Source organism: Drosophila bipectinata, chromosome 3L, assembly GCF_030179905.1.
Source record: "Drosophila bipectinata strain 14024-0381.07 chromosome 3L, DbipHiC1v2, whole genome shotgun sequence".
Taxonomy (NCBI): domain Eukaryota; kingdom Metazoa; phylum Arthropoda; class Insecta; order Diptera; family Drosophilidae; genus Drosophila; species Drosophila bipectinata.
Window position 1 is genome coordinate 18,183,328 of NC_091738.1, and position 22,292 is coordinate 18,205,619.

Here is a 22,292-nt window from a genome sequence, read left to right on the forward strand (position 1 = left end):
TTAAAATACCATTGAATACCTTTCACTAATAATTTCTCTTTGTGTACCAATACGTTGAAAAGATGCTGGTCGAGGCTCATGTTATTGGAGTCTGCGGCAGGTAAAGATGCCTCGATAAGATACACTGCATGTATCCTTTCGGTTGCCTGCATTTCTCTCTCTTTCCCTATATATACATATGTGTCTGGCAGGCAGGGCAAATATAAATATTTATGTGGAAAACAGCAGGCGTTTTGTCAAAATATTTGTGTAAGACGGTGGAAAAGGAGACCTCAGACCTCAGTCTCCTCAGGAGCAATCCACATTTCAAGCTAAACAGATTTCTGATTCTGAACTCTGGCTTGTGGTTATGAGGGTGATTTGTACCCGAAATATTGTTTACACACCCGATTCTGTTTGTCTTTATCGATGCCGGCAGTCAGATAGTATTAAGTCATTCCGTCTGAAAGAAAAAAAGAGTTTTCTCTTGGATTTTGTGGGTTAACTTCATATATCCAGGTGCTGGATACTGGATGCTGGATGCTGTTTGCTGACTGTTGGTTGTTGGTTACGCCTCTGCTTCCTGTCTTTATCTTTGCCATGAAAAATAGCTCTGGCTTAGAAAGGCCTGGTCTGTGCCTGTAGGAAAGTAGGGTAGGAGCTAAGAGCACATAATCCTTTAGCCCTGTCATAGCAAAGAATTTCGCATAGTCCCGAGACTCCTGCATTGCAGCATCTGTCCCATTGAGATACTCTTCTGAGGCAATAAATCGTTTTAACTGGGCTAATTTAATTCTAAAAGGATTTTGCTGTTACATCTAATCCGGGCTTAATTTTCATGTGTATCATGATAAATATTTGTTTATTTTTTTAGAAACAAATTTAATTAATGAGTGTTTTACATGGAAGTAATCCCATTAATTAGAGTTACCTAATAGGCCTTTGTTTAATAAATTCCAGTTGATAGAGGTCGGGTATACCTTTTCAAAACGTAGCTTCCAGTCTACTAGCTAATACTCCTTTTTTTTGGCTTTAATATTTTGGCTCGAGTAGTTAGCTTCTGCTTGCGGTCGACTTGCCGCATTATCCTATTTTATTTACTGCTAATGTTGCGCTTTTGACGTCTAAATCGCATTTGCTGTGATTTTTTTCTGTACTTTTTTTGTTGGTCCTGGCCATGGCATAAAACACATCATTAATTTAAGACGATGCTACGGGCCAAGCTCAACCCAAACACACACACTCGCGTTCACACACATAAATACAGTATCATAAGAAAGGACTAACGGGCAGAGCTTCATCATCAAACGAGCCAAAAGTCAAAGGACTTAAGTAGCATTGGCAACAACAGCGGCAAAGAACAAAAATTAATTTAGCTTAATTCGTCCACGAAACTTCGGTTGAGCGTGTCCTCAAGTTGGAGGCTAGAAACCAGGAATCAGGATTCTGGATTCAGATACTCCAGCCAGTAGTTGAGTGTATGTGCCAGTGAGTGTGTGTGTGTGTGTGTGTTGTTGTTGGACTCCTTTGGGGCTCTGCTGCTACTGAATCCTTTAATCCCATTGCCTGCCAGTTTAATTATGTAGTTTATTAGGCGGAAATGAAAAAGCGAAAGCCAAAAGCGGAAACGGAAACCAAGCGACGACCAAAAGAAGTCGACGGAGAGTGGAGCCTCAGGACTCACACAATTTATATGTGAACGTGGGGGGACTTGAGGGCGGTGACTGGTAGAGACCTTTTCACCCACTTTCTTCACGACTCGAACTCCCTGATTCTCTGAATCATTTAACTCTACTTTGCATATAAAAAGTCTACCAAGGAAAAAAGGTTAAACTCTTTTTTTTCGCTTACCGGGTCTTTGGCGGGAGCACTCTATTAATTAGACAGAAGACAACATGGGCCTAGAAAATACAAACAAATAATTGGAAAATTAGTACAAAAAATCAAAGAAAAGTAAAGTATTTTATTTAGAAACTAGTAAATCTAGAAGTCTAAGTTAATATATATTGTTATACCCTTGCAGAGGGTATTATAATTTTGTCCAAAAGTGTGCAACGCAGTGAAGGAGACATCTCCGACCCTATAAAGTATATATATTCTTGATCAGGATCACCTCCTGAGTTGATATGAGCATGTCCGTCTGTCCGTCTGTCTGTCCGTCTGTCCGTCTGTCTGTCCGTCTGTCTGTCTGTTTCTACGCGAACTAGTCTCTCAGTTTTGAAGCTATCGTCTTGAAACTTTGCACACACCCTTCTTTCCTTTGCACGCAGTATATAAGTCGGAACGGCCCGGATCGGCCGACTATATCCTATAGCTGCCATATAACGGATTGATCGGAAATGGTATAACTTTGGTGTTTTTAGAGTTAGAGAGTTCAAATTTTACAGGAAAGCTATTTTTGGCAAAACATTACGACATGCCAAATTTCATAAGGATCGGCCGACTATATCTTATAGCTGCCATATAACTGAACGATCGAAAATGACCCAACTTTCGTGTTTTTGAAGATAGAAAGCTGAAACTTAATACAGATTATATTTTTGGCCAGTTGATCCATCCTACCGAATTTCAATAGGATCGGCCGACTATATCCTATAGCTGGCATATAACTGAACGATCGGAAATGACCCAACTTTCGTGTTTTTGAAGATAGAAGTTTGGGACATTTTTTTTAGATTTTTTATTTTAGTTAATTGGTTTTATTATGATGTAATCATAAGGATCGGCCAACTATATCCGATGTTTGCGATATATATCCGGTTTTAGCTGCAAGGGTATATCAACTTCGGCTCCGCCCGAAGTTAGCTTTCCTTTCTTGTTTTTATAATAAGTTTCACCAAAGAAAGTTTGTCTAATCTTAAAATATTCTTCCGAATTTCAACAATGTGTATTCCAATAAATATTATATTTTAATTTTAAATCAATTCCTTTTAAAATCTTGACCCCGCCTAACAATTCTTCTACAAAAAAAAAGGTCAAAAGTCTATTTTTCTTTCATTGTTTCAAGGCTGAGTGCCCTGTACTTGTTATGGAAAACATTTTTGGGAAAAAAAGGCTCGAGGCTCCGCATTCATGGCTGGCAAGGCAAGCAGCCAATTTTCCAACTGTATTCTGTAGGAATTTTCGTAAATTGCCCCACAATCAGCATAAATTTTGTCAGCTAGCCCAAATTAGCCCGAATAGAGAGAGAGACTGCCACAGAAATGCTTAGGGTCCAGACCCCCTTAGACACTCCATCGCCTGGCGCACTCCTGCGCCGTATTGAAAGGCACAAATTTGTGCTAATGAGTTTTGAAAAAGGGATTTGTAGGTGGCCCGAGTCGACCTGCTTAATGCTTGGCCAGTTTCTCGCCCCGACGACTAAGCGGGTCATCCATTCCATCCAATCTCGCATAACCCCACCTAACCTTTCCTTACTGTACCGTACCGTACCTTACATCGAACCACCTCCATCCGATACAGAATCCCAGTTAGTCACGTGTGTCGAGTCGAGTCGAGTTGAGTTGGCCGGGGGTCGTAATTGAGTTAAACTTTTCTAGGCCAGGCCCAAAGGCTTCGACGACGTGTTTTTCGTTTCGTTCGGTAGTGGAGTGAGGCAAACGATTGCATCAGTTTTGGCCCCTCATTGGCAGTGGAAAGTTTTTAAAGCCGGCACACAATTGAAAGTGTTTGCCATCTGTGTGTGCATATCCGAACTATATATCGAACGTGCCATAGAATTCATCTAGCCAACCGACAAATGCTAACACAGACCAAAAACCCATTGAAATATGGTCAGGAGTGGAGTTTATGCGGTGAAGGAAATCACGAAGTTGGTCATCAAAGGGGCATACGTGTGTCAGATATTCTTCTTTCAAGGAATTTTAAATTCCATCTTCTAATACAATGTCGTATAAACCTTGATAATTTTTGATTTTCGGATTGGTTATCCAAATACGGCATGGCTATAGCCTGGCCGCTTTATTCCGATCCGATCTGGAGTGCTAAAAAGCACTAGACACCCGCACACAATGGAAAGTGCATTTACATTTCGGGGCGCGGGACTGGGGCTGAAGCTGGGGCCGACTGGGCAGGCGTTCCAATTGCACCAGCAGGCAGCCTGCACTCCAAATGTTATTGAAATATTTATAAGTTAGGCACCCACAAGCACACACATGCGCCGGAGAGACCTCAACACTTACAGCAATCAAATGCACACAATAAAACATTTTCAATAACTCTTTCGACGCTGCGACTGGGACCATTAGGGATTGAATAAACCCCTCCAAATACACATAGTACCACCCAGAGCCGAAAAGCCCAACCAAAGGCACACACTGGGAGCCCCAAGAGTAGTTCTACATGGTGGGGTAAGTGAGTGCATTTCAGATAGTGTCCCACTGTGCCAAAAGCCCGCCCAATGAGCCCCCGATTTCAGTGAACTGGGCAATGTCAGTACAGGCACTGGAAAAAATAATAAAAAATTATTTAAAAAATCTAAAAAAATTTTAAATAAAATTTAAATGTAAGCCTTGTTTAATGATATTCCTTTTAAGAGAAAATAATACTTTTGGTTTGCAATATGAGGTCCCTTATGACCTCTTGGTATTTTTTCAGTGTAACTGAGAGTGGAGGCAAAACAGAGGCAGCTCTTCAAGTGGCTATCAATCGTTGCCCTTGCCGGTTTCTGTTTCTATTTAATTCCGAAAAATATTCCCTGCTCCTCTCAACTGATGATGGAATTATTTGCAGTTAAAATTTTCCGAAAAACCGAAAAACTATAGAACCGTGGCCTCTTGAACAGGTCTTCTATATATATTTTTAGTTGGCTGCTCTCCGGGCTACTATTCCCATATGAATATAGACGAGTATTTGATTGCTTTGAAAACATACTATACAGTTGAATCTGCTGGTTTTTCCGCATTTCTATCTTTTGGTTGAATCTCGCTTTCCTTTTGGTAAATTACTAACGAGTTCCCTTGGTTTGGCTGGGTGGGCTTGGTCCTGGGCCTGGGCATGGGTCTGAGCCTGGGATTCTATTTCTGCGAGGGTGAGAAAAAATAAAATGCAAGTCACGTACATGGGTGGGCCAGAGGGTGACTGAGGGGGGTGGTGGGCCAAAGCGCGACATCAGCAAGGACATTGTCAAACACAAAGCTCGCCGCTCCTCCAGTTCAGCATGTCCTAGGTCCTTCGCTCCGCATGTCTTCGGCGTCCCTCAACGGCGCTGTTTGTTTGTCAACAACCCGAACCCATCAGCACCCCAACTTCTCTCTAACCCCCCCTATCTGGAGCAAAAAAAAGGGCGCTCCCCTTATGCCCCAAAACCCCTCAAAAACGCAAATTGCGCAAATCCTTTTAAAGGCAACGGCAAAGCGAGTGCCGCCATCCTTGCTCTACGCGCGTATCTCCCATACTCCTTGACACCGCCCCCCTGCCCCCCCTCGATAAAAACAAGGCAGCCCCCCGCCCGTGTTGGCCATGTTTAAATACGCAAACAGCCGACAGAAGCTACGTGCTTGGAAAATAATTTAAAAGCTCAAAAGGTGAGCAAAAGCAATGCACATAGGCACGTCCTGACAACAACACCGCCAACAAAGGCACCCACAAAGCCTGGCAAAAATTGTATTTATTATGGGAGAGATTGATGAATAATGGGATACCCTTTTTGGTAGTTAAGGGGGTCAAGAGATAGTAAGGATAATAATCCCAACAAATACTATTCAAGCTTTCAAAGTTCTTATTTTAAATTATTTAAAAAAATTAGAATAACTTTCAAACCATCTTATGTTATTACAGGGTATTCCCACAAAATGGCGTTAAAAAGACACCAAACCCAACTCCATTTAAGGTTTAGCTTTTGCTTTCTTTTCTTTCCTCTTTTTTCTTTCATTTTTTGCTTTCAACTCGTGTGTTTGTTTTAAAAATTTATGAAAATTTGTTTTTCCCCAAAGCAGGAGCCAAGCCGGAAGGAATCCCAAGCCGGCAAACATCAAAAGACACGACAACAACGAACTGCAATCGTGAGGGAAAAAAGGCCAAAAAGAAAGCCCAGCATCCGGAGAAAGGAGCGGAGATCGCAGGAGCAATCATCTGGGCAATTTGCATTTTCAATTTGTGGCAACAAACACGGCCCAGAGATAGAGGGAAGTGTGGAGTGTGGGAACCGCAGAATGCCGCCTAAAACGCGACCTAACGAAGCAATAATCAATTATCAATAAATTTAACCGATGGAACGCCCCAACGCCCACCAGGAAAGCTCAGGGCGCTGATTAAGGATGTGTTTGCAAAACAGTTCTCCCCCCGCCAGCCAGATGCCTGTCTTTGGCTTTTATCGGCAATGTCGAAGACATCTCGATGGTCTTTATGAGCTGCCGAGTGGGGAATATTTGCCAACCGAGACTGACAGGTCTGGCCTCCAGTCTCCAGTCTGGATCTGTTTCTGCCTCTGGTTTTGGTTTCATCCTGAAAGTGTGTCCTGTGTCTCTGCCCCGCCTCTCAGTCACGCCCTCACCGTGCTTTAATGACATTTTAAGCGCACAAACACGCACGTATGGAAAACCCGGCAGGAAGAAATATAACGCAGTCTCTGTGGAAAGTAGGTTTATGCGATGCTATATTAATATTTATAAAATTAAAAAATATATATTAAAAGTATATCATCTAGAGAGAAAATTACTAAATATAATTAGACAAAAAAATCAAGATCATGTTCCTATATTACCCATGTTTTTCTTAAAAACCATCCCCGCATAAACGACAATTCAGAGCACAAATGACACTTAACGACATCGAGACACCTTAACACCTTTTCTGCCCAACAGAAAACCAGGACCAGGACCCAGCCCAGCTGAGCTGAGCAGCCTTGATCCTTGAGGATGCCGTCGTCTCCTGTTATTGGTATTCCAGCATCCTGTGCCTTTGCTGTTTTATCCTTGACTGCATTTTGGCGGCACTTGCTTTCTGTTTTTCCACCCTTCGCCGCTTTGCAAATTACTTTGCAAAAATGAAGAGACAGTCGCCACAGTTACCACTCTCACCTGCCACACCTGCCGTACTTGCCACACAGGAAACTAATTATTTTTGAAAATTTTAAACCATTTATAGAAGCCACCAGAAATAGTTGTTCATTTTTCTATAGAAATTGTTCAAAACTGTCCTTAAAACTTGTTAAATTAATACCCACTAACTTTCTGCAAACTATTTTAATTCTCCAAGTGTACAAATGCAAGGCCACTCGAGAGGGTGGGGAGCGGGAGATAAGAGAGAATCCTGTAGCCAGGACCAAGGACTTGCATATCTATTCCAGCTTCGTTGGCTGTCGTCGAGTGTTTGCCATTGCCCGCTGGCATTAGAGAAATGGCGACATTTGCCCGGTCGCAGGTCCTTCCTGGAGGATGCTTCCTTGTGCAGCTTCTTGATATCCTGCGTGGGCCGAGGGGAAGGGGGAGTGGGGAGGATAGGGGGACGCATTCATTTCTCAGCTGTCTGCTCGGTGTCTGTTTGCTGCCAGGCAGAAGCTGCCGCACTCCACAGGCAAAACAGCAACGTAATCACCTTTTGCAATTAATTTAAGTGGATTTAGTGTGCGCCGGGTTTTTGCGTATTTGCCTCGCTCCGTCTTGCTCTCTCCCCCTATCGCCGTCCTTCTCTGGAGTTCGCCATTTCCCGGGGAACTGTGTCTGTGCGGCCATATTATCGCCATGTTGAAAAATGGCTGACTGAAGGTGTTGATGAGCTGTTGTTGTTGCTCAGCTTTTGGCAAATGACTTTGACTTGAAACGGGGATTCCCCTGGCTGCCCTTCCTGGGATTTGAGATTAGGCTCCGGGGTCCAGGAACTGTGTATGTGTGGCAGGCTAAAGTTTTGGCAGGTTGCAAGCGTAACGCTTCTAGTAGATTACACCCAAGGAATTTTAATGCCCAACAAAAACTATTCCATAGCGGTTTTTGCCCTAAGCGGATAGGAATTTCGACCATGGAGTAGAGATTAATGCAAGTTGCAATTTATATTAAAAGTATTTCTCAGTAAAAGTATTTCAACAAAAAATGTTAAAAGTAAATAACTCCATAGTTGGGTGGGTATAGTTTCCAGCAAAAGCCATAAATCACACGTTCAACCCACTTATTTTTAGATTCCCCAGAAACCAAGGTCTACCTTTTAAATGCAAATCAGAAAACTCTTTTTTTATCTTCACAATAAACGACAATCAATCGTTTAACTCTTGAAATCTAATCAATAGAGAAATCTCTGGCCCTCTGAATAGAGAGATTACAAACTCCGGCTATAAAATTTATTTCAAAGTTGATCAGTTTTGTTTATTTACAAAACCCTTGCCCCCAACCAGCTTGGTTTGCATTTCCAGGGAAATGCTCTACAGAATAGAGAGAAGAAAAAAAAAATAGAAAATATAAAACTAAACTCAAGACGATGCGACTGAAGTCATCTCGACTATTTGGATCGCGTGTTGTTGCTTTTGATTTATTTACTTGGCCCCGTCTATGCGACTGCTTCTATATTTCCTTTTTATGTACAGTAAAAATTCACATAGTTTATATTGACTGGAAAATAAATACAAATAAATCAACACAAATGGCTCGATGCTGCTAGCTGCTATCTGGATGGAGGCTAGTGGCGGGTTGCTCATACGACGCGTTGTCTCCTCCTCGAATGCGACTGGCAGTTAATTTGTTGAACTCACGTCGGCGTCGAGATATTTTGTTTACTCGAAATGTTTACACTGCATTTTCACAAAACGGCATCATTCATAGGAATTCTCAATTGTTGCATGAAGTTTTCGTGGAAGAAATACTAAAACGGGATGGTTTCTGGTGTTGTAGGTGGATTTCGGGAGTAGGGAGTCTCTTCATTGAGAAGCTGACTGGCGTTAATCATTATTTAAATTTTTGATTTGTTCGTGATGTTTTAATGAGCTGCATTTGGTGGGGAGATATGGTTGTTGTTGTTTCTTCTTTTTGTTTACTTAGCTTGGCCCACAGCTCATTACGCATGCAGTCACAGATTGCAGCCAGGGCTCTAAATGAAATTAACATAAATTTTTATGAGTGCGACCATGACTGCTTAACTTTGCCTTATGCTAAACTTCAATAAACAAAAGCCACCGAGTGGAGTGGATGGAGTTTGGTGGAAGAGTTCAAGCTGCCAGGGGAAACTAATGAGTTGATTCTCTCGACAGAGCCAAATGGCTTTGGCCAAGCTCCAAGCTCTTAGCTCCTAGCTCCCAACTCCACTATCGATCTCTGGTCTAAACTGTTGCCACTTGAGCCGGGGCAATTCATCAATTTGCCCCTATCAAACGTTCGTTTGCTTAGCCAATTCAATGATGCAGACGGTTGAAAAAATACATTTTCGCCACCCGCCCCAAACTTTTTGCAAATCATCATCATCATCATTGGAAGGAGTCTTTGTATCGTCATGGAGTCGTATTCTGTATCTATCAGTATGTTTGGGTCGCATAGCGAATGGAAGTTGCAGTAAAGTCCCAGTGAAGACCATGACATGTCTCCTCCGACTTCCCAGCTTTCACCTCCTCTCTCTTTTCATTTTTTTGCGACTTGTGGGAGTTGCATTTTTATTGGAGAGTGTCCTAATGGCTAGACTAGTTTTTCCATGTGGCAGCAGCTGCTAAGTTGAGAAATTGAGATGAGAGATTTATGGGGCTTGGCTACTGCAGAAATGTCTGAAATGATTTCGTTTTTCGAGTGGCTGTTGCAGGCGATAGAAGTTGGCCGGCAGTTCATTTTGTTTGATTCATTGGAGCTCTTTTATCTTTCTCCCAAAAAGAAAGCAAACGTTATTTTATTTGCATTTTACTTAGATCCGCCTCTCTACACGCTTCTCAAAAAATCTAGTTGGAGTCGCAGAGCACTAAGCCCTTCTACACGCTTCTCATAAAGTCTTGGCGTAATGTAGCTCCTAACTACGTTTATCATTTGACCCTTGAGCCTATTTTCTGGGCAACGTCATCGCAACTAAATCCCTTATTGGCCATTGCACAAACGTGGTCTAATTTGCTCATTTCAATTTCATTAAGTTGGCAGCTCTGTTTGCATATTAGCAGCCCAAACAGCCTACCCACCACCGGGTGGGTGAGTCAAACATTCAAACAGCTCTCCACTGGGCCATAGGATCCGCTGCAAACTTCTCTGAGGATGATTCTGGGGACTAGGGATGACTTTGCCGGTCCGATGTTAGCCAATAACAACAGCAACACAAAAGGGGTAAACGAGCTGGCAGAAGGTAAGCTGCTGGCAATATCAGATACGAGCCAACGTCCAGTACACACGAAAGGCTGACTGCATAGTTAACTAAGCAAAAGGACGTGGCTATGGATGGGTACAAGTAGTGAGTCTGCTAGCCAAGGGTCTCCAGCTCCCCTTGTCCACACATATTTACCAAAAGTGAGGCCCGAGCCCAAATGCAAACACAAACACGGACGCAAACCAAACGGAACGATACCCGACCACAACCTGGAGTAACAGAAGCAAAGTGGACAGACCATCCACGAGGAGATCTGGAGGAGAAGGACCAACGGCAACAACAGCAGCCGCAGCCTAAATGCTGTTGATACATTGGTAAAGTTGCCAACCAAATATTGTTGCAGCCAGATACAAAACAAGTCGCAGGATAGCACAGTGGTTCGGAAACTATAAATGTTCTTAGCTATTTTATATATAGAGATTTACGAATAATGTTTTCCATTTATATTCATTTTGAAATCCCAAGAACCACTGTTCTTGAACCAGGAGGCCGTTCGAAAAGAAAACGAGCCAGCGACGGTGTGCGGGGCCGCTGGGTAATTGGCCAAGGTGCCCCGGTCCCAGTCTCGGCCAGGGTCCGCCCCTCCTTTCCCCCTCATTCCCCCTTTTGACAATCCAATTCCACTGCAGTTGCCACCTGGAGCTGAATCATGAGACAGAGGAGTCCGTCTCTCTATCGCTGCCTTTGCATCTCGAGACGAGTTTGCCAAGCAATAATTTTATTTTTAGTCATCGCATCTTCCGTGCTCCTTTCGCCCCAGCCCCTGGAATCCCCATTCGGCCCCAGATTTTGCCCCAGCATAGGTATATATACTCTGTACTTATAACGACTTGCCGCTTGTGTTATTATCTCTGGGCATAAATTTAATGGCCAATATTCACAGCTCCACCCACTGTTGAAAATGTTTTCCTTTCGGCCGGGCGAGCGATGGCAAAAAAATGAAATTATTTGTGGGCAATGGAAAGGAAGGAATCCGGGATCCAACTCGGGGTTAGAGCCCTATAAATTATGATTTAGTTATGGCTTTTGTGCGGCTGTGGGATGTGCACTGGGTCTGGGTCCAGGGCTCTTTCATGTAAATTGATTTGAAGAGGCTACCCGAAGGTGGCAAAACGGACATTTGTCACAGTCGTCTGATGGATGGCCGGCATCATTTGGCGCCTTTTACCGCGCACATTTGTATCTGCTAGATACGAGATACAAATCTTGCAGATTTCTCGCTACGCTTTGGTTTTGCGAAATCAGCAAATGGGTTTGCCAATACCAGGCATTCCATATTGGTTTTGTGCAAGTGGGAGACTCAACAGCTTGCGGCAAGAAACAAGTTTCCATTGCCAGCTCGGCTATAACTTATTGTTTCTTTTTTTTTTGAGCTATTAGACCCGCTGGGGTGTCAACCCAAGCAGTTTTTGTTCCGCTCATTTGTTTATGTTCGTTGGTATTCAGATTTCAGATTTCAATGCGCCAACAAACACAATTTGTTGCTATTGACAGTTCAAATTGCTTACAAGTGGCACACACAAACTTTTTTGTGGCAGCCTCTTCTGCCGCGGATTTCCTCTGCCCATTGTATGGAGTTGTTAAAATCCGCGACAAGTGCCACTTGAACTTGACGTTTTCGAGAAAGAGACGGGGCTACGGCGGTGAAAAGAGACCGCAAATCGGGGGGACAGTCTCAAGAGACAGCGATACATTGTTGAAGTTGATGCCTTGAAGATTTATGCCACTTGAGAGCGCCAGCCACAACTTAAAAAAGTTACAACTTAATGGGGAAGCACCTGGTCTGGGAAGACCTGACACTAAAAGTTGTGGGAGTCTAAAAAAAATGGCCTACAAATAATTCTTCTGAATAATCAGTAACATTTCCTCTTAGAACCCTTAATTTAAATATTATATTTCAAGAGTAGTTGCCATAGCTTAAAGTCTAAGTCCCATTAAAGACCTATAACCTCTCCATCATAACCAATCTTTACTGTATCTTTATACTTATGACAACTTTTTGCTGGAGGCTCGCCTTGGGCTCAAAAAAATGGCCAACTGGCTATAAAAATTTTCCATACTCGACTTCAAACACAAAAGAGCCCAGATAGAGGCCAAGAGAGCCGAGAAGGCCAGAAGGACACCAACACGTGGCCATAAACCGGCGACAGGCAAAAACAATTTAGCTTATAGACTGGAGAAGGAAGCCAAAGGATCGGGGGATCGTTGTCATATTTTATGCCCAAATAGTTAAACGAATGCACAAACACACATAAAAACCAGCTGGAAAATTGCTTGTAAAACATTTTTGTGTGTGACATTGAGAATGGGGCGGCGAAGAGGGGGCGGCACGCATTTACAGCAAATCTCCGGGGCTCCTCTACACATTCCCATAAATCACAAAAAAGTATTTCCCATTTTTCCTCTTCTCTCCATATATATATATATATATAGGTTTTTTTTTTGCCGGCTACATTAATGCGCCTACACACATCTGCCATGGGTTGGAGGTGTTCGTTTGGGGGGATATTTGGTATGTGGCTGACAGCCTATTTTCGCCTCGTCCCTGCTATGGAAAATCCAGAGGACCTACAAAGCCGGAACGACTCCTGGCTTGGCTCCTGCCGGGCGCTGACTTCGTTTTCTGGCTATTTATGATTTTCGCGCGACAATTTTTTCGCTAAGCCGAGTACCCTGGAAAGCAGGGGTATGATGGACACAAGAGATGACTTAAAAGTTTAGGTATAAAATTTAACATATATTATGAATTTATAAATAAATAAAGTACGTATTTGGTACCTCTTTTCATCGCTTTAATATTTTTTAAAGATTCCGTTCTGTTCAAAGTGAAATAACTATTTAAAATATTCAGGACCTTCAAAGATCAACAATAATATATTAATATAATATTTTTAATAACTACAACCGATATATCGTGTAGGGTGAATAGATATAATATGTAATATATTAAAAAACCAGTTTCTAGCTCCTTAAGGCCCTACATTAATAAGTTTCTTTATAATTTGTTATACTTTTAATAGGTAATGTCATGGTCCTCTACATCATTTTCCCTTACATTTATTTGATTGTTTTTTCTTATTTGCTTATTTCATTTTATTTTATTTGCATGCTGATTTTCCCGTCCGCAGTTTGGCAGTGCAATGCTGTTTACTTAGCTGACAAGCTGATTTTTTTGGTGGAAATGAAGGGGGGTCGCCTCAACCCGTTGCAGACTCACGAATGTTTAACAAATGTGTGACATTTTTGTGCGGTGGCATGGAAGCAATTGGGGAGACGAGATTGGCGAATGGATGAGGAGGGGGGCGGGCGCCTACTATGGGGTATGAGGAGATGCCATGTGTGCGTATCCCCTACCGGCTCCCATCCTTTTTTCCGGAACGACTCTGGTCCGCTTCGACTGTTTGCTCTCTGCACACGCGTTTGGAATTGATTTTTATGCTGTGATTATATTTTCGAAAAGGTTGGACGTCGAGCCTGCCCCGATCCGAGATCCGGGAACCGAGAAGCGGGAGGCTGTGGATATATGTATTTATGTATGAGGTTTATATGGGGCAGCACCCACTCTGCGACACCCCCGCCGTCAGCCTGTTTGTTCAGCAACAATGAAGTGTCGCCCCAGAGTCGAGAACACGCTTGAAAAAATATAAATTAAATTATGCGTTCATGTTGTTTTAATGGGCCTTCCTATAAGCGTCCAGGGGTGATGGGGATACATTTTTTTTAAAGGGGTCTCTATGGCTATGGGGGTAGACAGATGCTGATAGCCGGTGGTTGGGTTGCTCGGTAGCACTTTTTTATGCGCCTTGTTTAACGATCGGAAGTTATATTCATAAAAATATGTCAATGAATTGTGAATTATTTATGGGGGATAACCCGGGAAAAACTGTCAGTCAGATAAATAAATAACATGGATATAAGTAAATAGATTAAAATTGAAGAGCCAGCACTCTGGATTTTTATAATAATTAAAAGCAATGATTCAACTATCTACTGGTCAAAAATTTGTTGAATTAATGTTACACATACATATCTTTGTGAAAAAATCATAACTTTAGAGAGCTCTGGGTAAATTGGATTTTCTTGTTTGGCCCGAAGGCCTTGTGCTCAATTTAGTTTTGAAAAAAAAAAGTCAAATTGAAACTGAAACTTAATTGCAATTAAAGTTGAGTGCTGAAGGAAAAGCGCAAAGCCGGCGAACGCAACGCGAGCGAAATGAACACCTTCAATTAAATTGAGTTTTGCGTTAGCCACCGACCTACTTTGGGCCCCGAACACACCCAGGCTAAAAACCGGAGACGCGAAGAACCGGGGAAACCAGAGACCCGGAGTGGTATAGCTGTGAAGAGCCGGTTCCGGGCCGGGCCAAGCCGAGCCGGACGTCCACTGCCAACAAAGTGTTGGCCAAAGGCTTAAATTTCAAACGACAATTAGAAAATTTGCAAATTACATAGAGATATAGTAGACATGGGGACATGGACATGGAAACTAACCAGGCTAAACTCTGGGAAAAAATAAAAAAAAAAAGGTGGGGAGCGGATATTTTAATGAAAGGAAAATGCAAAACGCCGAGGGTGGGGCCCCGAAAGCCAACAACAAGTTGACCAGGCAACCGACTGGAAATGGCCTAGTCAGGTGGGTTTTTGGCTCGAACGAGCGATGGCTGACACCCCTCCTCTCGTTTCGGCGGGTGTTAAGTTGGTAATTTTATGCCAGAGTTAACTTTTAATTTGTGTAAATGATTTTGTGGATTTTATGCGCATCATTAAAATGAGTAGAAAATGCAGCCGACTCGAAGAAAGGGGGAGTGGGTATTCAGACTGTCTGGATATCCCCAGTCCGGATATATATATTTTGATGTAAATGTGCCGTCTTAGGCGATGGCCATAGATAAAGGCCCATAGATGGTTGAATGCTTTTGGGGGGGATTGACAGATAGACAGTTTAATGCTTCTTGATTTGTGGGTCAGTCTGGCCACGGGATTCCCAGTAGAAGATGGAAAGATTGCTCTAGTCAAATTGGGCAAATACCTCAATAAAGCTCAACGAATTTTTGGCATTTGGCAGAGGAGATTTTGAGAAAACAAATTATGGTTTAATTTGATTTTATGGTAAATTTCTGATAAAGATATTTTCACTTTAAAGTTTAAAGCTTTTAGTTTGTTTTAGAATTTATCTTGTTAAGTTATACTCACTTTGCAAAGTTATGTTGAAGACTTGCCTGTAATAAAGCAAAAATAAATATTATTTTAATTTTAAAGTCATTAAATTTATATGATAATTAAACATACATGATGGTAGTTATGTCTCTAAGCTCCCTGGCAAACCAGAAATTATTATATAATAAAATTTCCAAATGCTTTATTGATTGCTCGCCACAACACCCATACGCCCTGTTGGCCCCAGCTGGAAAAGCCATTTGTCGGCCGCCTTGCTTCTTTTTTCTTCGCTCTTGGCCCATTCTGAAGTCATTTGAATTTAACACTTTTATATGAAACGTCCCAAAACGTCGCCGCCTCGTAAAAACAACAACAAGAAACTTTTTTGGCGCCGCACATTATTAAAATTTCTTTATGACAAGCGAGTCGAGTTGAGTCGTCGCGTCGAGTCGAGTCCGGGCCAAAAGCAAGCCAAGTTCCGAGTGGATGGAGTAAAGTGGAGGAGCTCTAAAGAGCCGGTCCAAAGAGTCATCAACAGCCACAGCAAACGACGACAAAAGGCATAAAAACTGGTAACAAAATATTTGTATTTATATGGGTGGATCTTCGTGTGCGTATATACTATACCCCCATATACCATATATATATATATGTATTTGTGGTAACAACAGAAATTTGTTTTGGTCTTTAGTTTTAGCATAAATTAACATAAGATTTATGGCCGGTCCACTTGAAAATGAGACGAAACTAGAGAAGCACTAAAGTTGTTCAGGGCTTAACAAGTGAATGAAAAAGTTTTCAGGGTTTTTAGGATATTTTATTTTTTTGTATTTTGTTGGCTCTCCTTTTTTGGCTTTGCTTTAGTATGGAATTTAAGGAAGAATTTTCCTTATAGCACGTGTTTGGCATCGGCAACACTAAGCCGGAAATATAAAGCGAAAGGAAAAACTTCCAGATCGACGACTGGCACTTCTTTTTATTTCTGGCAGTCTGCCTCTTATTTAACTTGACAACTTTGCAGCCGTCTGGCCACCTTCTTCATTCCTTTCCCCGGTGGTAATGAGACTTTTTCCGTCTTGACCATAAATAAGAAACAAAAACAGCAACAGCTACAGTAAACGCCAATCAAGGAGACATCATAACCGTAACGAAAAACCCGTTTATAATTAAAGGCATTTTAATATCACCTCGTTTTTGGTTTCAATTCGTTCCGTTCAACATCGAACGACATCTGTGTTTTGCGGATCTTTTACTTTGCCATTTAAATATAAATACAATTCGATTTGAATGCTTAAAATGCCATAAATAATTGACAGATAAGTGCTCTCTGATCATCGGGCCGATGCTTATCAAAAATGATTTGTGCTCGATTTAATTGACGATGGAGGCGGGCGAGTTGGGAAATTATGAAATGCAATTAACCCATGTCCGATGCTTGGGCTTGATATAAGAAATTTATGGATTTTGTTTGGGGTGTGGGACTCACTATGAATGAAGGATAAAATGTGAGATAAGCTCTTAACTTTACTATTTTTTTTTTCTCTGTGCTTCGAATGAACTTTCAAAGAACTCTACAAATGCTTAGACTCTTTTAACCATTTTCCTTATTAGTGCCCCCATGCCTCTTGGCCAACTCGACTAAAACTTTCATTACACTTCTGACCATCAAAGGTTCCCTCTCCATCCCACACACTCCAGATTATTTTCGCGGAAGTCACGTAGTCGTCGAACAATTTGAAAATGAGTTTTGTCGGTTTTACACTCACATATTTCTTGTTCTGGGCTGTTCTGGTGCTGTTCGGTTGCGGTCAATGAAAAGCCGCCGCGCCAAGATTTCCAAGCGTGGCAAGACGCTGGCCCAGGAATTGAGCAATTCGCACGTTTGGCTCACTCGAGACAAAGTAAAACAAAGAGATTGAACCATACGGCATACTGCATACGGAATACAGAAAATAATTCGAGTAGCGTTTCATATTGATGGCTGGCCGGTAGGCAGGGACCAGACTTCTCGGGCTCGTTGCGTTTCATTTCCGAGAAATGCCATAAATTCATCAATTATGACGGCTGGCTATGTGGACAACATTGGACATTTCATGTAGTAGGGATTGGCCAGGCCACTGGGTTGGGGGTATTTACGGAGGAGTCAGGGCTTGGGCCTCTCCTGTTCGAAGACTGACAGCTGTCAGGCGGGATATTCGGTGGTGTAGCCAGAAATGTTCGACCAACGTTCAAATTAAAACGAATACTTTTTCAATTAAGAGGAGGAGAACAAAAAATAGTGAAAGAAAATTAATTAAAAATCAAGGACTGCAGGGGCATTTTGAAGCCAAGCTTACTCGTAAATCAAATTCTAATCATTAAGTCTGCTAACAGGCATCAATAAAATCTGTAAAAATCAAAGAAAATAGTTCGAGCATCGTGCAATGAATTATAAGCTTTTAAAAACCATAAAAATCATCTCCGGGCTTACTTCACAAGTCTGCCAATCCAAAAACAGATATCCCAATCCCAAGATGAATTCTCAGCCATAAAATAGTTTTACTAATCCATTTACGAGACTTTTTCTAATTCAATGTGAGCCATTACATGGGCCATCAGTGGAGCAACTAAACCGAGGAGAATGTGGAACCCCTCGAGGGAGACTGGGGGAGAAGAAAATGCATTTTCCAGTGCACTCGTCCTAGCCCACAATTGCCAACACGTGTGCGGCGTGTGCAGTCGTTGAAAACTAAACTGGCGGCGTCATTTAATTAACCCGCCAGTGCACCGAAAAGGGGTGCCCCTGTCATAGTGCCCACCCTATCCTGATCTGAAATGCTCATCCCCCCACCAGACCACACGATGATTATGACGATGATGATGAGGGTATCACTGTCTCCCTCGCCCTCCAGGGGTTACAATAGAGTAGGCCTCGGGGCTTAGTAGACCTCGTAAAATCGGAAAGTTATTTTTATGCGCTTTTAATAGACTCACGCTTAGAACATGGCAGTGCGATGGGCCCCCGCCCCAGCCACACATCGTATTTCATGTTTATGAATGCATTTTTATTATGATTTCAGCTTTTTTGTTGTTTTGTTTCATTGTTCCTTTGTATTCCCCCGTTTCATTCGATATAATTTTGATGGCTCTACTTTATGATCGTTAATTTTTACTGGGTAAAAGTTTACGACAATTACACCGAGTGGTGTGGGTGGGTGGGATGGTGAGGGCAATTAAACCGGAGAAAGGCAAGCAAATCTCGAACAAGCTCGTAAATATTGATTTGACCCAACGAGGGCAACAGTAGCAGCAACAGCCAATGACTCAATTCGAGGTCGAATTAGTTTTGACTTTCATTGATGCTATTGAGTCATTCGCCTAACTAATATTAAACTTAAGCAGCAGTAAGGGGTTAAAGGGCGAAAACACACAAACCCACATCGAGAAATATAAGCCCACACAACCGAGGACAAACTCATAAATCTTAACAAGGGACTCGCAGCTCCAGCTCCATCTCCATCTTACAGAACCCCTCGCCAAATCCAACAGAACATGCCATAAAACACATGAAGAAGTGTGTAAATAACAGAAGGAGCCGGCCCAGGATGGTTGTCATTCGATGTAGTGGGGAGGAAAAAACAACCAGGCAACCACTGAGCAGGAAGTAGTTGAAGTCTAGTGGGCCAAAACCTTTGGACACCTTTAAGAATCTGTTTTTGTGGCTCGCGTTTTTCCAACGTCTGCCCCCAACTGCCGGCAATCTCGTAAAATTTATGGTCGAGCATTTTTTGTTCGAAATGAAATCAAAAACAGACCTCCTTCACCCAGGGGGTGGGTCATTAATTTATGTAAAGCACAAATTATGATAGGATGGTGTGGGCAAAAAATATTATCTGGTCAGGGGCTATACTGAGAATAAATCTTCAGAAACTAAATAGTTTTATAATAGTTCTAGGTCTTAAAAAGCATAGACTAGAAATCTTATATCTATAAAGGTCTTTATTATTTTGTTTTATTTAAATGAATTTTTAAATGTAGCATTCTTTTCTCTCACTGCATCTATTTCACCCAATGGCATCCTTCCAACTAGGCCTACTACACCAAACCGTAGCAGCAGCTGTAACACGTTGATTATGCAAGCTTCATGATGAAATCCCTGGAATGTGGACGATGATGATGATAATGGGGCTTGGGGTCTCTGCGGTTTCTTTCTGGGGGTTTTCGGGCACTCTGTTCACTGGGTTAAGGGTAAGTGAAAAGTACCGCAACCAGAGGAAAACCGTTGCTGCTTAATGGCGCAAAATGTTCGCAGTTGGCGAAGAAGAACCGAAATGATTTATGACACAAGGAAGTTAATTTATTAATTTTGCCAGGACCCGAGCACGAGTATGGAGGGACGACCCAGCCCCAAAGAGGCCCAAAATGTTTACAGGCTTTCATTTTATTTTTCTACTTCAGGGATTCGCACAACAAGACACCAGAAAATTAGGAAAAACGATGTAGTCAGAAAAGGGAAAACCGCTAAAACAAGGTCCCACAGATTGGGGAAATCATATACATAAATATTTTTATAAGCAAAGAAGGCCTTGAAAAATAAACCTACATCCCAACTTTAACCGGATATCTATCAGCATCTCCATAGGATGTCTTGACGTCACTTTGCCATTAACCAGGCCAAAAACCAAAACAGTTCTCCATCCAGCCCGCACAACTCAATTAAATCAAATTTTCCTCATTAGCAGCCGAACGCAGAAATTGATTGCAATACGTTCTCCTTCACTTTGATCTAAAAGCACTCAACGATCCCCCCATAAATTGGCGGCCCCAACCAAGTCTATATCTAGATGCTAGAGGAGCACATATTTGTAGAGAATATTTTTTAGGCGCTGATGGATGGAAAAATTCGAAATATTTTTTTTTTGAAAATTTGTGGCTTTTGATTAATTGCACAATCAATTGAAAGAATTTTTGGAAAACGTTTCAATCGACAAATGACTGCATACCGAACCAGTTCCTGGCTAAAGAATTAATGCGTTGACAAACCATTTCATTGGCAGATTGCGAAAAAAAAGGAGGAAAAGTGAGTGGGACGAGATGCGTATAAAAAGATGATGAAGGCGAGACGTTGGCGGTCTGTAAATCAAATGATTACAAAGAATATTTTTCTACGTTTCATTCAAATGAAAAAGATATTTTCCTCTCGGTCTCATGGACTCTCATGGTCTCTGGGGTCTGGGGCTCTTGGACTTGCGTTTCGTTTTCATTTTTAAATGTTTGAGCAGCCGGCCATTAAGCTGTCAGCAACTGTTCAGACGGAAATGAGCCAAAGGGAGGAAGATGGCCTAGGTCAGAAAAAAAAGGAAAAAAAAAATGTGAATATAACTGAAACTGAAAAAGCCTGAAACAGGGACAGGAAGTGGCTGGTGAGTGCGTCGCGCGAAAAACATCTCAACGCTGTCTCTGCCAGAGGAAAATTCGCAGTCGAGGCGAGTTAATTTTGATGGATTTTCCATGTTGGCTTTAAAGGAAGCCGCCCTGTAATCATCCAATGGCGTGAAACAGTTGTTGACTGAAGAAGAAAAATCTGCAGAGTTGTGGCATTCACTTAGTATGCATTATTAAGCAATTTTCCTTTTGCTTTCCGCATTTTTTTTTTGCAAAAAAATTTTAAACCGGGGTTGTGAATCAATCAAGGGTTGGTCAGAGAAAGTCAGAACGATGGGGAATTTAAGGAAAAAATAATAATACATTTTTACTGAAAAACCTCTTCATAAATATCCCAGCCTATCCCACTTAAGTGAAACAAAAAGCTTGGCCAACATCTGTTTTTTCCGCCACTTGGATCTAATAAATTCTTTCGTAATAAAAATACATCATCAAATAAATCATCAAAACATAAATAGTGCTGCTACTAGGGACTGCCGTGCTCCACATAACTATTTGGCAAATAAAATAAATTGCCCCAAGCTTTTCCGCCTTAGTCCCGTCTCTTTCTAGGCTTATCTCTGGCCACACCAGCAACCTAAAAATGGGGAAAATGACTGTAAGGTGGGCTGGATGGCTGGCAGAGGGCTGAGCGCTGAGGGCCCAAGCAACCCTTAAATCACATTTTGCCTAATTTTTCGCTGTCAAAAAAACTCATTAATCTTTCCCAGCCTGGCAATGGCATGAAAATGGAGCAGGATAAAAAAAAACATACGAGGAAATTGCTTAATGGGGGGACACCCCTCCAGAAACACACCCAAAGCTGGTCTATACAGTACACTTCAAAATTTTGACAATTGAAGTTAATATTTAAATATATATATAATATTTAGATAAATAATTTTTTAATCACAACTCTAGTTAGTTATTGCTTGGCTTATTTTAATTTGTTCTATAATTTTCTCTCAGTGCATGCCACACTGGCTCCCCTTTGTTTTACCTTTTGGAGTTCGACTGAAGTTGCCCTTGAAAAATTGCTCGCTCGTATGTCAACCCCTAAAAATAAGCCCAGGAATCCTGCAGAAGGAGGTATTTGGGGGCGTATAGTATTTGGTAAGATGCCGAAAGTTAGTCAAATCGAAAAAAAGTCGAACGTGTGTAATTTATTTAAATTTAAGGGCCCGAAACTCCGGATCAGGAGTCAAGGGCTTTGGAGTATGCGACACTTCGTTTTTTCGTGCTCTTAGCCCTTCCAGAGGCACTTCAACCCCGTTTTTTGGGCCCACTTGAATATTGATTTCTTGCGTAATCTTTGCGGCACGCCCACACCTACTATACATACCTCTCCCCGGGCTGATAGTGTCGCCCGGCCCCAGCCCCCGCCCCGGCCCCGCCCCCATTGACGTTTCATATTTATTAATGAGGCGCATTTGTGTTTGGAATTTATAATTGGGGGCTGGGGAGATGGTGGCTGCTGCTCCTGCTCGTGCTGCT

General features: G+C 42.0%; 1 long non-coding RNA gene across 1 annotated transcript; it reads left to right on the forward strand.

The window, feature by feature from the left end:
• Positions 1 to 15,863: 15,863 nt before the first annotated feature.
• Positions 15,864 to 21,633, forward strand: LOC138926458 (uncharacterized). Its single transcript, XR_011442995.1, has 3 exons — positions 15,864 to 15,967; positions 19,465 to 19,622; positions 19,748 to 21,633. It is a non-coding gene; the product is annotated as an uncharacterized lncRNA (long non-coding RNA).
• The last annotated feature ends 659 nt before the right edge of the window (positions 21,634 to 22,292 follow it).